The sequence below is a fragment of the Opisthocomus hoazin genome, chromosome 12, assembly GCF_030867145.1.
Source record: "Opisthocomus hoazin isolate bOpiHoa1 chromosome 12, bOpiHoa1.hap1, whole genome shotgun sequence".
Classification (NCBI taxonomy): Eukaryota; Metazoa; Chordata; class Aves; order Opisthocomiformes; family Opisthocomidae; genus Opisthocomus; species Opisthocomus hoazin.
Genome location: NC_134425.1, coordinates 26533220 through 26548596, shown reverse-complemented (window position 1 = coordinate 26548596; position 15377 = coordinate 26533220).

Genomic DNA, 15377 nt, shown 5'->3' with positions numbered 1-15377 from the left:
GCAGGGACACCACCATTCCCAGGCCACGTTTGAAGTTTGAGGTGGCAAGACAAGCAAGCAGCCCCATTCTCTGTGCCTCTGTGCTAGCACTGTGATGGGCAGATGAGGCTGAGCAACAGCTTTCCAGGATAGCCTATTCTGCCTGCCAGCTATCTGCAGACGTTCGCACTTTTGGAGCAGGGCTGTGATAGGAGCCTGGCAGGGACACCACCATTCCCAGCATGCATTTGAAGTTTTAAGTGGAAGATAAGCAAGCAGCCCCATTCTCTGTGCCTCTGTGCGAACAGTGCCATGGGCAGATGAGGCTGAGCAACAGCTTTCCAGGATAGCCCCTTCTGCCTGCCAGCTATCTGCAGACGTTCGCACTTTCGGAGCAGGGCTGTGATAGGAGCCTGGCAGGGACACCACCATTCCCAGGCCACGTTTGAAGTTTGTGGTGGCAAGACAAGCAAGCAGCCCCATTCTCTGTGCCTCTGTGCGAGCACTGTGATGGGCAGATGAGGATGAGCAACAGCTTTCCAGGATAGCCTATTCTGCCTGCCAGCTATCTGCAGACGTTCGCACTTTCGGAGGAGGGCTGTGATAGGAGCCTTGGCAGGGACACCACCATTCCCAGCATGCGTTTGAAGTTTGTGGTGGCAAGACAAGCAAGCAGCCCCATTCTCTGTGCCTCTGTGCGAGCACTGCGATGGGCAGATGAGGCTGAGCAACAGCTTTCCAGGCTAGCCCCTTCTGCCTGCCAGCTATCTGCAGACGTTCGCACTTTCGGAGCAGGGCTGTGATAGGAGCCTGGCAGGGACACCACCATTCCCAGGCCACGTTTGAAGTTTGTGGTGGCAAGACAAGCAAGCAGCCCCATTCTCTGTGCCTCTGTGCGAGCACTGTGATGGGCAGATGAGGCTGAGCAACAGCTTTCCAGGATAGCCTATTCTGCCTGCCAGCTATCTGCAGACGTTCGCACTTTCGGAGCAGGGCTGTGATAGGAGCCTGGCAGAGACACCACCATTCCCAGCATGCGTTTGAAGTTTGAGGTGGCAAGACAAGCAAGCAGCCCCATTCTCTGTGCCTCTGTGCGAGCACTGCGATGGGCAGATGAGGCTGAGCAAGAGCTTTCCAGGCTAGCACCTTCTGGCTGCCAGCTATCTGCAGACGTTCGATTTTCAAGAGCGGGGCTGCGAAAGGAGCCTAGCAGGTACACCATCTTTCCCAGGCTACGTTTGAAGTTTGAGGTGGCAAGACAAGCAAGGAGCCCCATTCTCTGTGCCTCTGTGCGAGCAGTGCCATGGGCAGATGAGGCTCAGCAACAGCTTTCCAGGATAGCCCCTTCTGGCTGCCAGCTATCTGCAGACGTTCGCACTTTCGGAGCAGGGCTGTGATAGGAGCCTGGCAGGGACACCACCATTCCCAGCATGCGTTTGAAGTTTCAAGTGGCAAGATAAGCAAGCAGCCCCATTCTCTGTGCCTCTATGTGAGCAGTGCCATGGGCAGATGAGGCTGAGCAACAGCTTTCCAGGATAGCCCCTTCTGGCTGCCAGCTATCTGCAGACGTTCGCACTTTCGGAGCGGGGCTGTGAAAGGAGCCTGGCTGGTACACCAACTTTCACAGCATGCGTTTGAAGTTTGAGGTGGCAAGACAAGCAAGCAGCCCCATTCTCTGTGCCTCTGTGCGAGCACTGCCATGGGCAGATGAGGCTGAGCAACAGCTTTCCAGGATAGCCCCTTCTGCCTGCCAGCTATCTGCAGACGTTCGCACTTTCGGAGCAGGGCTGTGATAGGAGCCTGGCAGGGACACCACCATTCCCAGGCCACGTTTGAAGTTTGTGGTGGCAAGACAAGCAAGCAGCCCCATTCTCTGTGCCTCTGTGCGAGCACTGCCATGGGCAGATGAGGCTGAGCAACAGCTTTCCAGGATAGCCTATTCTGCCTGCCAGCTATCTGCAGACGTTCGCACTTTCGGAGCAGGGCTGTGATAGGAGCCTGGCAGGGACACCACCATTCCCAGGCCACGTTTGAAGTTTGAGGTGGCAAGACAAGCAAGCAGCCCCATTCTCTGTGCCTCTGTGCGAGCACTGTGATGGGCAGATGAGGCTGAGCAACAGCTTTCCAGGATAGCCTATTCTGCCTGCCAGCTATCTGCAGACGTTCGCACTTTTGGAGCAGGGCTGTGATAGGAGCCTGGCAGGGACACCACCATTCCCAGCATGCATTTGAAGTTTTAAGTGGCAAGATAAGCAAGCAGCCCCATTCTCTGTGCCTCTGTGCGAGCAGTGCCATGGGCAGATGAGGCTGGGCAACAGCTTTCCAGGATAGCCTATTCTGCCTGCCAGCTATCTGCAGACGTTCGCACTTTCGGAGCAGGGCTGTGATAGGAGCCTGGCAGGGACACCACCATTCCCAGGCCACGTTTGAAGTTTGTGGTGGCAAGACAAGCAAGCAGCCCCATTCTCTGTGCCTCTGTGCGAGCACTGTGATGGGCAGATGAGGCTAGCAACAGCTTTCCAGGATAGCCTATTCTGCCTGCCAGCTATCTGCAGACGTTCGCACTTTCGGAGCAGGGCTGTGATAGGAGCCTGGCAGGGAAACCACCATTCCAAGCCACGTTTGAAGTTTGAGGTGGCAAGACAAGCAAGCAGCCCCATTCTCTGTGCCTCTGTGCGAGCACTGTGATGGGCAGATGAGGCTGAGCAACAGCTTTCCAGGATAGCCTATTCTGCCTGCCAGCTATCTGCAGACGTTCGCACTTTTGGAGCAGGGCTGTGACAGGAGCCTGGCAGGGACACCACCATTCCCAGCATGCATTTGAAGTTTTAAGTGGCAAGATAAGCAAGCAGCCCCATTCTCTGTGCCTCTGTGCGAGCAGTGCCATGGGCAGATGAGGCTGAGCAACAGCTTTCCAGGATAGCCCCTTCTGCCTGCCAGCTATCTGCAGACGTTCGCACTTTCGGAGCAGGGCTGTGATAGGAGCCTGGCAGGGACACCACCATTCCCAGGCCACGTTTGAAGTTTGTGGTGGCAAGACAAGCAAGCAGCCCTATTCTCTGTGCCTCTGTGCGAGCACTGTGATGGGCAGATGAGGCTGAGCAACAGCTTTCCAGGATAGCCTATTCTGCCTGCCAGCTATCTGCAGACGTTCGCACTTTCGGAGCAGGGCTGTGATAGGAGCCTGGCAGGGACACCACCATTCCCAGCATGCCTTTGAAGTTTGAGGTGGCAAGACAAGCAAGCAGCCCCATTCTCTGTGCCTCTGTGCGAGCACTGCCATGGGCAGATGAGGCTGAGCAACAGCTTTCCAGGATAGCCCCTTCTGCCTGCCAGCTATCTGCAGACGTTCGCACTTTCGGAGCAGGGCTGTGATAGGAGCCTGGCAGGGACACCACCATTCCCAGGCCACGTTTGAAGTTTGTGGTGGCAAGACAAGCAAGCAGCCCCATTCTCAGTGCCTCTGTGCGAGCACTGTGATGGGCAGATGAGGCTGAGCAACAGCTTTCCATGATAGCCTATTCTGCCTGCCAGCTATCTGCAGACGTTCGCACTTTCGGAGCAGGGCTGTGATAGGAGTTTGGCAGGGACACCACCATTCCCAGGCCACGTTTGAAGTTTGAGGTGGCAAGACAAGCAAGCAGCCCCATTCTCTGTGCCTCTGTGCGAGCACTGTGATGGGCAGATGAGGCTGAGCAACAGCTTTCCAGGATAGCCTATTCTGCCTGCCAGCTATCTGCAGACGTTCGCACTTTTGGAGCAGGGCTGTGATAGGAGCCTGGCAGGGACACCACCATTCCCAGCATGCATTTGAAGTTTTAAGTGGCAAGATAAGCAAGCAGCCCCATTCTCTGTGCCTCTGTGCGAGCACTGCGATGGGCAGATGAGGCTGAGCAACAGCTTTCCAGGCTAGCCCCTTCTGGCTGCCAGCTATCTGCAGACGTTCGCACTTTAGGAGCAGGGCTGTGATAGGAGCCTGGCAGGGACACCACCATTCCCAGGCCACGTTTGAAGTTTGTGGTGGCAAGACAAGCAAGCAGCCCCATTCTCAGTGCCTCTGTGCGAGCACTGTGATGGGCAGATGAGGCTGAGCAACAGCTTTCCATGATAGCCTATTCTGCCTGCCAGCTATCTGCAGACGTTCGCACTTTCGGAGCAGGGCTGTGATAGGAGCCTGGCAGGGACACCACCATTCCCAGGCTACGTTTGAAGTTTGAGGTTGGCAAGACAAGCAAGCAGCCCCATTCTCTGTGCCTCTGTGCGAGCACTGCCATGGGCAGATGAGGCTGAGCAACAGCTTTCCAGGATAGCCCCTTCTGGCTGCCAGCTATCTGCAGACGTTCGCACTTTTGGAGCAGGGCTGTGATAGGAGCCTGGCAGGGACACCACCATTCCCAGCATGCATTTGAAGTTTTAAGTGGCAAGATAAGCAAGCAGCCCCATTCTCTGTGCCTCTATGCGAACAGTGCCATGGGCAGATGAGGCTGAGCAACAGCTTTCCAGGCTAGCCCCTTCTGCCTGCCAGCTATCTGCAGACGTTCGCACTTTCGGAGCAGGGCTGTGATAGGAGCATGGCAGGGACACCACCATTCCCAGCATGCGTTTAAAGTTTCAAGTGGCAAGACAAGCAAGCAGCCCCATTCTCTGTGCCTCTGTGCGAGCACTGCCATGGGCAGATGAGGCTGAGCAACAGCTTTCCAGGCTAGCACCTTCTGCCTGCCAGCTATCTGCAGACGTTCGCACTTTCGGAGCAGGGCTGTGATAGGAGCCTGGCAGGGACACCACCATTCCCAGCATGCGTTTGAAGTTTCAAGTGGCAAGATAAGCAAGCAGCTCCATTCTCTGTGCCTCTGTGCGAGCACTGCGATGGGCAGATGAGGCTGAGCAACAGCTTTCCAGGCTAGCCCCTTCTGGCTGCCAGCTATCTGCAGACGTTCGCACTTTCGGAGCAGGGCTGTGATAGGAGCCTGGCAGGGACACCACCATTCCCAGCATGCGTTTGAAGTTTCAAGTGGCAAGATAAGCAAGCAGCCCCATTCTCTGTGCCTCTGTGCGAGCACTGCCATGGGCAGATGAGGCTGAGCAACAGCTTTCCAGGCTAGCCCCTTCTGGCTGCCAGCTATCTGCAGACGTTCGCACTTTAGGAGCAGGGCTGTGATAGGAGCCTGGCAGGGACACCACCATTCCCAGGCCACGTTTGAAGTTTGTGGTGGCAAGACAAGCAAGCAGCCCCATTCTCAGTGCCTCTGTGCGAGCACTGTGATGGGCAGATGAGGCTGAGCAACAGCTTTCCATGATAGCCTATTCTGCCTGCCAGCTATCTGCAGACGTTCGCACTTTCGGAGCAGGGCTGTGATAGGAGCCTGGCAGGGACACCACCATTCCCAGGCTACGTTTGAAGTTTGAGGTTGGCAAGACAAGCAAGCAGCCCCATTCTCTGTGCCTCTGTGCGAGCAGTGCCATGGGCAGATGAGGCTGAGCAACAGCTTTCCAGGATAGCCCCTTCTGGCTGCCAGCTATCTGCAGACGTTCGCACTTTTGGAGCAGGGCTGTGATAGGAGCCTGGCAGGGACACCACCATTCCCAGCATGCATTTGAAGTTTTAAGTGGCAAGATAAGCAAGCAGCCCCATTCTCTGTGCCTCTATGCGAACAGTGCCATGGGCAGATGAGGCTGAGCAACAGCTTTCCAGGCTAGCCCCTTCTGCCTGCCAGCTATCTGCAGACGTTCGCACTTTCGGAGCAGGGCTGTGATAGGAGCATGGCAGGGACACCACCATTCCCAGCATGCGTTTGAAGTTTCAAGTGGCAAGACAAGCAAGCAGCCCCATTCTCTGTGCCTCTGTGCGAGCACTGCCATGGGCAGATGAGGCTGAGCAACAGCTTTCCAGGCTAGCACCTTCTGCCTGCCAGCTATCTGCAGACGTTCGCACTTTCGGAGCAGGGCTGTGATAGGAGCCTGGCAGGGACACCACCATTCCCAGCATGCGTTTGAAGTTTGAGGTGGCAAGATAAGCAAGCAGCTCCATTCTCTGTGCCTCTGTGCGAGCACTGCGATGGGCAGATGAGGCTGAGCAACAGCTTTCCAGGCTAGCCCCTTCTGGCTGCCAGCTATCTGCAGACGTTCGCACTTTCGGAGCAGGGCTGTGATAGGAGCCTGGCAGGGACACCACCATTCCCGGCATGCGTTTGAAGTTTCAAGTGGCAAGATAAGCAAGCAGCCCCATTCTCTGTGCCTCTGTGCGAGCACTGCCATGGGCAGATGAGGCTGAGCAACAGCTTTCCAGGATAGCCTATTCTGCCTGCCAGCTATCTGCAGACGTTCGCACTTCCGGAGCAGGGCTGTGATAGGAGCCTGGCAGGGACACCACCATTCCCAGGCCACGTTTGAAGTTTGAGGTGGCAAGACAAGCAAGCAGCCCCATTCTCTGTGCCTCTGTGCGAGCACTGTGATGGGCAGATGAGGCTGAGCAACAGCTTTCCAGGATAGCCTATTCTGCCTGCCAGCTATCTGCAGACGTTCGCACTTTTGGAGCAGGGCTGTGATAGGAGCCTGGCAGGGACACCACCATTCCCAGCATGCATTTGAAGTTTTAAGTGGCAAGATAAGCAAGCAGCCCCATTCTCTGTGCCTCTGTGCGAGCACTGCGATGGGCAGATGAGGCTGAGCAACAGCTTTCCAGGCTAGCCCCTTCTGCCTGCCAGCTATCTGCAGACGTTCGCACTTTCGGAGCAGGGCTGTGATAGGAGCCTGGCAGGGACACCACCATTCCCAGGCCACTTTTGAAGTTTGTGGTGGCAAGACAAGCAAGCAGCCCCATTCTCTGTGCCTCTGTGCGAGCACTGTGATGGGCAGATGAGGCTGAGCAACAGCTTTCCAGGATAGCCTATTCTGCCTGCCAGCTATCTGCAGACGTTCGCACTTTCGGAGCACGGCTGTGATAGGAGCCTGGCAGGGACACCACCATTCCCAGCATGCGTTTGAAGTTTGTGGTGGCAAGACAAGCAAGCAGCCCCATTCTCTGTGCCTCTGTGCGAGCACTGTGATGGGCAGATGAGGCTGAGCAACAGCTTTCCAGGCTAGCCCCTTCTGCCTGCCAGCTATCTGCAGACGTTCGCACTTTAGGAGCAGGGCTGTGATAGGAGCCTGGCAGGGACACCGCCATTCCCAGGCCACGTTTGAAGTTTGTGGTGGCAAGACAAGCAAGCAGCCCCATTCTCAGTGCCTCTGTGCGAGCACTGTGATGGGCAGATGAGGCTGAGCAACAGCTTTCCATGATAGCCTATTCTGCCTGCCAGCTATCTGCAGACGTTCGCACTTTCGGAGCAGGGCTGTGATAGGAGCCTGGCAGGGACACCACCATTCCCAGGCCACGTTTGAAGTTTGAGGTGGCAAGACAAGCAAGCAGCCCCATTCTCTGTGCCTCTGTGCGAGCACTGTGATGGGCAGATGAGGCTGAGCAACAGCTTTCCAGGCTAGCCCCTTCTGCCTGCCAGCTATCTGCAGACGTTCGCACTTTTGGAGCAGGGCTGTGATAGGAGCCTGGCAGGGACACCACCATTCCCAGCATGCATTTGAAGTTTTAAGTGGCAAGATAAGCAAGCAGCCCCATTCTCTGTGCCTCTGTGCGAGCAGTGCCATGGGCAGATGAGGCTGAGCAACAGCTTTCCAGGATAGCCTATTCTGCCTGCCAGCTATCTGCAGACGTTCGCACTTTCGGAGCAGGGCTGTGATAGGAGCCTGGCAGGGACACCACCATTCCCAGCATGCCTTTGAAGTTTGTGGTGGCAAGACAAGCAAGCAGCCCCATTCTCTGTGCCTCTGTGCAAGCACTGCCATGGGCAGATGAGGCTGAGCAACAGCTTTCCAGGCTAGCACCTTCTGCCTGCCAGCTATCTGCAGACGTTCGCACTTTAGGAGCAGGGCTGTGATAGGAGCCTGGCAGGGACACCACCATTCCCAGGCCACGTTTGAAGTTTGTGGTGGCAAGACAAGCAAGCAGCCCTATTCTCTGTGCCTCTGTGCGAGCACTGTGATGGGCAGATGAGGCTGAGCAACAGCTTTCCAGGATAGCCTATTCTGCCTGCCAGCTATCTGCAGACGTTCGCACTTTCGGAGCAGGGCTGTGATAGGAGCCTGGCAGGGACACCACCATTCCCAGCATGCCTTTGAAGTTTGTGGTGGCAAGACAAGCAAGCAGCCCCATTCTCTGTGCCTCTGTGCGAGCACTGCCATGGGCAGATGAGGCTGAGCAACAGCTTTCCAGGCTAGCACCTTCTGCCTGCCAGCTATCTGCAGACGTTCGCACTTTAGGAGCAGGGCTGTGATAGGAGCCTGGCAGGGACACCACCATTCCCAGGCCACGTTTGAAGTTTGTGGTGGCAAGACAAGCAAGCAGCCCCATTCTCTGTGCCTCTGTGCGAGCACTGTGATGGGCAGATGAGGCTGAGCAACAGCTTTCCAGGATAGCCCCTTCTGGCTGCCAGCTATCTGCAGACGTTCGCACTTTTGGAGCAGGGCTGTGATAGGAGCCTGGCAGGGACACCACCATTCCCAGCATGCATTTGAAGTTTTAAGTGGCAAGATAAGCAAGCAGCCCCATTCTCTGTGCCTCTATGCGAACAGTGCCATGGGCAGATGAGGCTGAGCAACAGCTTTCCAGGCTAGCCCCTTCTGCCTGCCAGCTATCTGCAGACGTTCGCACTTTCGGAGCAGGGCTGTGATAGGAGCATGGCAGGGACACCACCATTCCCAGCATGCGTTTGAAGTTTCAAGTGGCAAGACAAGCAAGCAGCCCCATTCTCTGTGCCTCTGTGCGAGCACTGCCATGGGCAGATGAGGCTGAGCAACAGCTTTCCAGGCTAGCACCTTCTGCCTGCCAGCTATCTGCAGACGTTCGCACTTTCGGAGCAGGGCTGTGATAGGAGCCTGGCAGGGACACCACCATTCCCAGCATGCGTTTGAAGTTTCAAGTGGCAAGATAAGCAAGCAGCTCCATTCTCTGTGCCTCTGTGCGAGCACTGCGATGGGCAGATGAGGCTGAGCAACAGCTTTCCAGGCTAGCCCCTTCTGGCTGCCAGCTATCTGCAGACGTTCGCACTTTCGGAGCAGGGCTGTGATAGGAGCCTGGCAGGGACACCACCATTCCCAGCATGCGTTTGAAGTTTCAAGTGGCAAGATAAGCAAGCAGCCCCATTCTCTGTGCCTCTGTGCGAGCACTGCCATGGGCAGATGAGGCTGAGCAACAGCTTTCCAGGATAGCCTATTCTGCCTGCCAGCTATCTGCAGACGTTCGCACTTTTGGAGCAGGGCTGTGATAGGAGCCTGGCAGGGACACCACCATTCCCAGCATGCATTTGAAGTTTTAAGTGGCAAGATAAGCAAGCAGCCCCATTCTCTGTGCCTCTGTGCGAGCACTGCGATGGGCAGATGAGGCTGAGCAACAGCTTTCCAGGCTAGCCCCTTCTGGCTGCCAGCTATCTGCAGACGTTCGCACTTTAGGAGCAGGGCTGTGATAGGAGCCTGGCAGGGACACCACCATTCCCAGGCCACGTTTGAAGTTTGTGGTGGCAAGACAAGCAAGCAGCCCCATTCTCAGTGCCTCTGTGCGAGCACTGTGATGGGCAGATGAGGCTGAGCAACAGCTTTCCATGATAGCCTATTCTGCCTGCCAGCTATCTGCAGACGTTCGCACTTTCGGAGCAGGGCTGTGATAGGAGCCTGGCAGGGACACCACCATTCCCAGGCTACGTTTGAAGTTTGAGGTTGGCAAGACAAGCAAGCAGCCCCATTCTCTGTGCCTCTGTGCGAGCAGTGCCATGGGCAGATGAGGCTGAGCAACAGCTTTCCAGGATAGCCCCTTCTGGCTGCCAGCTATCTGCAGACGTTCGCACTTTTGGAGCAGGGCTGTGATAGGAGCCTGGCAGGGACACCACCATTCCCAGCATGCATTTGAAGTTTTAAGTGGCAAGATAAGCAAGCAGCCCCATTCTCTGTGCCTCTATGCGAACAGTGCCATGGGCAGATGAGGCTGAGCAACAGCTTTCCAGGCTAGCCCCTTCTGCCTGCCAGCTATCTGCAGACGTTCGCACTTTCGGAGCAGGGCTGTGATAGGAGCATGGCAGGGACACCACCATTCCCAGCATGCGTTTGAAGTTTCAAGTGGCAAGACAAGCAAGCAGCCCCATTCTCTGTGCCTCTGTGCGAGCACTGCCATGGGCAGATGAGGCTGAGCAACAGCTTTCCAGGCTAGCACCTTCTGCCTGCCAGCTATCTGCAGACGTTCGCACTTTCGGAGCAGGGCTGTGATAGGAGCCTGGCAGGGACACCACCATTCCCAGCATGCGTTTGAAGTTTGAGGTGGCAAGATAAGCAAGCAGCTCCATTCTCTGTGCCTCTGTGCGAGCACTGCGATGGGCAGATGAGGCTGAGCAACAGCTTTCCAGGCTAGCCCCTTCTGGCTGCCAGCTATCTGCAGACGTTCGCACTTTCGGAGCAGGGCTGTGATAGGAGCCTGGCAGGGACACCACCATTCCCGGCATGCGTTTGAAGTTTCAAGTGGCAAGATAAGCAAGCAGCCCCATTCTCTGTGCCTCTGTGCGAGCACTGCCATGGGCAGATGAGGCTGAGCAACAGCTTTCCAGGATAGCCTATTCTGCCTGCCAGCTATCTGCAGACGTTCGCACTTTCGGAGCAGGGCTGTGATAGGAGCCTGGCAGGGACACCACCATTCCCAGGCCACGTTTGAAGTTTGAGGTGGCAAGACAAGCAAGCAGCCCCATTCTCTGTGCCTCTGTGCGAGCACTGTGATGGGCAGATGAGGCTGAGCAACAGCTTTCCAGGATAGCCTATTCTGCCTGCCAGCTATCTGCAGACGTTCGCACTTTTGGAGCAGGGCTGTGATAGGAGCCTGGCAGGGACACCACCATTCCCAGCATGCATTTGAAGTTTTAAGTGGCAAGATAAGCAAGCAGCCCCATTCTCTGTGCCTCTGTGCGAGCACTGCGATGGGCAGATGAGGCTGAGCAACAGCTTTCCAGGCTAGCCCCTTCTGCCTGCCAGCTATCTGCAGACGTTCGCACTTTCGGAGCAGGGCTGTGATAGGAGCCTGGCAGGGACACCACCATTCCCAGGCCACTTTTGAAGTTTGTGGTGGCAAGACAAGCAAGCAGCCCCATTCTCTGTGCCTCTGTGCGAGCACTGTGATGGGCAGATGAGGCTGAGCAACAGCTTTCCAGGATAGCCTATTCTGCCTGCCAGCTATCTGCAGACGTTCGCACTTTCGGAGCACGGCTGTGATAGGAGCCTGGCAGGGACACCACCATTCCCAGCATGCGTTTGAAGTTTGTGGTGGCAAGACAAGCAAGCAGCCCCATTCTCTGTGCCTCTGTGCGAGCACTGCGATGGGCAGATGAGGCTGAGCAACAGCTTTCCAGGCTAGCCCCTTCTGCCTGCCAGCTATCTGCAGACGTTCGCACTTTAGGAGCAGGGCTGTGATAGGAGCCTGGCAGGGACACCGCCATTCCCAGGCCACGTTTGAAGTTTGTGGTGGCAAGACAAGCAAGCAGCCCCATTCTCAGTGCCTCTGTGCGAGCACTGTGATGGGCAGATGAGGCTGAGCAACAGCTTTCCATGATAGCCTATTCTGCCTGCCAGCTATCTGCAGACGTTCGCACTTTCGGAGCAGGGCTGTGATAGGAGCCTGGCAGGGACACCACCATTCCCAGGCCACGTTTGAAGTTTGAGGTGGCAAGACAAGCAAGCAGCCCCATTCTCTGTGCCTCTGTGCGAGCACTGTGATGGGCAGATGAGGCTGAGCAACAGCTTTCCAGGATAGCCTATTCTGCCTGCCAGCTATCTGCAGACGTACGCACTTTTGGAGCAGGGCTGTGATAGGAGCCTGGCAGGGACACCACCATTCCCAGCATGCATTTGAAGTTTTAAGTGGCAAGATAAGCAAGCAGCCCCATTCTCTGTGCCTCTGTGCGAGCAGTGCCATGGGCAGATGAGGCTGAGCAACAGCTTTCCAGGATAGCCTATTCTGCCTGCCAGCTATCTGCAGACGTTCGCACTTTCGGAGCAGGGCTGTGATAGGAGCCTGGCAGGGACACCACCATTCCCAGCATGCCTTTGAAGTTTGTGGTGGCAAGACAAGCAAGCAGCCCCATTCTCTGTGCCTCTGTGCGAGCACTGCCATGGGCAGATGAGGCTGAGCAACAGCTTTCCAGGCTAGCACCTTCTGCCTGCCAGCTATCTGCAGACGTTCGCACTTTAGGAGCAGGGCTGTGATAGGAGCCTGGCAGGGACACCACCATTCCCAGGCCACGTTTGAAGTTTGTGGTGGCAAGACAAGCAAGCAGCCCTATTCTCTGTGCCTCTGTGCGAGCACTGTGATGGGCAGATGAGGCTGAGCAACAGCTTTCCAGGATAGCCTATTCTGCCTGCCAGCTATCTGCAGACGTTCGCACTTTCGGAGCAGGGCTGTGATAGGAGCCTGGCAGGGACACCACCATTCCCAGCATGCCTTTGAAGTTTGTGGTGGCAAGACAAGCAAGCAGCCCCATTCTCTGTGCCTCTGTGCGAGCACTGCCATGGGCAGATGAGGCTGAGCAACAGCTTTCCAGGCTAGCACCTTCTGCCTGCCAGCTATCTGCAGACGTTCGCACTTTAGGAGCAGGGCTGTGATAGGAGCCTGGCAGGGACACCACCATTCCCAGGCCACGTTTGAAGTTTGTGGTGGCAAGACAAGCAAGCAGCCCCATTCTCAGTGCCTCTGTGCGAGCACTGTGATGGGCAGATGAGGCTGAGCAACAGCTTTCCATGATAGCCTATTCTGCCTGCCAGCTATCTGCAGACGTTCGCACTTTCGGAGCAGGGCTGTGATAGAAGCCTGGCAGGGACACCACCATTCCCAGGCCACGTTTGAAGTTTGAGGTGGCAAGACAAGCAAGCAGCCCCATTCTCTGTGCCTCTGTGCGAGCACTGTGATGGGCAGATGAGGCTGAGCAACAGCTTTCCAGGATAGCCTATTCTGCCTGCCAGCTATCTGCAGACGTTCGCACTTTTGGAGCAGGGCTGTGATAGGAGCCTGGCAGGGACACCACCATTCCCAGCATGCATTTGAAGTTTTAAGTGGCAAGATAAGCAAGCAGCCCCATTCTCTGTGCCTCTGTGCGAGCACTGCGATGGGCAGATGAGGCTGAGCAACAGCTTTCCAGGCTAGCCCCTTCTGGCTGCCAGCTATCTGCAGACGTTCGCACTTTAGGAGCAGGGCTGTGATAGGAGCCTGGCAGGGACACCACCATTCCCAGCATGCGTTTGAAGTTTCAAGTGGCAAGATAAGCAAGCAGCCCCATTCTCTGTGCCTCTGTGCGAGCACTGCCATGGGCAGATGAGGCTGAGCAACAGCTTTCCATGATAGCCTATTCTGCCTGCCAGCTATCTGCAGACGTTCGCACTTTCGGAGCAGGGCTGTGATAGGAGCCTGGCAGGGACACCACCATTCCCAGGCCACGTTTGAAGTTTGAGGTGGCAAGACAAGCAAGCAGCCCCATTCTCTGTGCCTCTGTGCGAGCACTGTGATGGGCAGATGAGGCTGAGCAACAGCTTTCCAGGATAGCCTATTCTGCCTGCCAGCTATCTGCAGACGTTCGCACTTTTGGAGCAGGGCTGTGATAGGAGCCTGGCAGGGACACCACCATTCCCAGCATGCATTTGAAGTTTTAAGTGGCAAGATAAGCAAGCAGCCCCATTCTCTGTGCCTCTGTGCGAGCAGTGCCATGGGCAGATGAGGCTGAGCAACAGCTTTCCAGGCTAGCCCCTTCTGCCTGCCAGCTATCTGCAGACGTTCGCACTTTCGGAGCAGGGCTGTGATAGGAGCCTGGCAGGGACACCACCATTCCCAGGCCACGTTTGAAGTTTGTGGTGGCAAGACAAGCAAGCAGCCCCATTCTCTGTGCCTCTGTGCGAGCACTGCCATGGGCAGATGAGGCTGAGCAACAGCTTTCCAGGATAGCCTATTCTGCCTGCCAGCTATCTGCAGACGTTCGAACTTTCGGAGCAGGGCTGTGATAGGAGCCTGGCAGGGACACCACCATTCCCAGGCCACGTTTGAAGTTTGAGGTGGCAAGACAAGCAAGCAGCCCCATTCTCTGTGCCTCTGTGCGAGCACTGTGATGGGCAGATGAGGCTGAGCAACAGCTTTCCAGGATAGCCTATTCTGCCTGCCAGCTATCTGCAGACGTTCGCACTTTTGGAGCAGGGCTGTGATAGGAGCCTGGCAGGGACACCACCATTCCCAGCATGCATTTGAAGTTTTAAGTGGCAAGATAAGCAAGCAGCCCCATTCTCTGTGCCTCTGTGCGAGCAGTGCCATGGGCAGATGAGGCTGAGCAACAGCTTTCCAGGCTAGCCCCTTCTGCCTGCCAGCTATCTGCAGACGTTCGCACTTTCGGAGCAGGGCTGTGATAGGAGCCTGGCAGGGACACCACCATTCCCAGGCCACGTTTGAAGTTTGTGGTGGCAAGACAAGCAAGCAGCCCCATTCTCTGTGCCTCTGTGCGAGCACTGTGATGGGCAGATGAGGCTGAGCAACAGCTTTCCAGGATAGCCTATTCTGCCTGCCAGCTATCTGCAGACGTTCGCACTTTCGGAGCACGGCTGTGATAGGAGCCTGGCAGGGACACCACCATTCCCAGCATGCTTTTGAAGTTTGTGGTGGCAAGACAAGCAAGCAGCCCCATTCTCTGTGCCTCTGTGCGAGCACTGCGATGGGCAGATGAGGCTGAGCAACAGCTTTCCAGGCTAGCCCCTTCTGCCTGCCAGCTATCTGCAGACGTTCGCACTTTAGGAGCGGGGCTGTGATAGGAGCCTGGCAGGGACACCACCATTCCCAGGCCACGTTTGAAGTTTGTGGTGGCAAGACAAGCAAGCAGCCCCATTCTCAGTGCCTCTGTGCGAGCACTGTGATGGGCAGATGAGGCTGAGCAACAGCTTTCCATGATAGCCTATTCTGCCTGCCAGCTATCTGCAGACGTTCGCACTTTCGGAGCAGGGCTGTGATAGGAGCCTGGCAGGGACACCACCATTCCCAGGCCACGTTTGAAGTTTGAGGTGGCAAGACAAGCAAGCAGCCCCATTCTCTGTGCCTCTGTGCGAGCACTGTGATGGGCAGATGAGGCTGAGCAACAGCTTTCCAGGATAGCCTATTCTGCCTGCCAGCTATCTGCAGACGTACGCACTTTTGGAGCAGGGCTGTGATAGGAGCCTGGCAGGGACACCACCATTCCCAGCATGCATTTGAAGTTTTAAGTGGCAAGATAAGCAAGCAGCCCCATTCTCTGTGCCTCTGTGCGAGCACTGCCATGGGCAGATGAGGCTGAGCAACAGCTTTCCAGGAT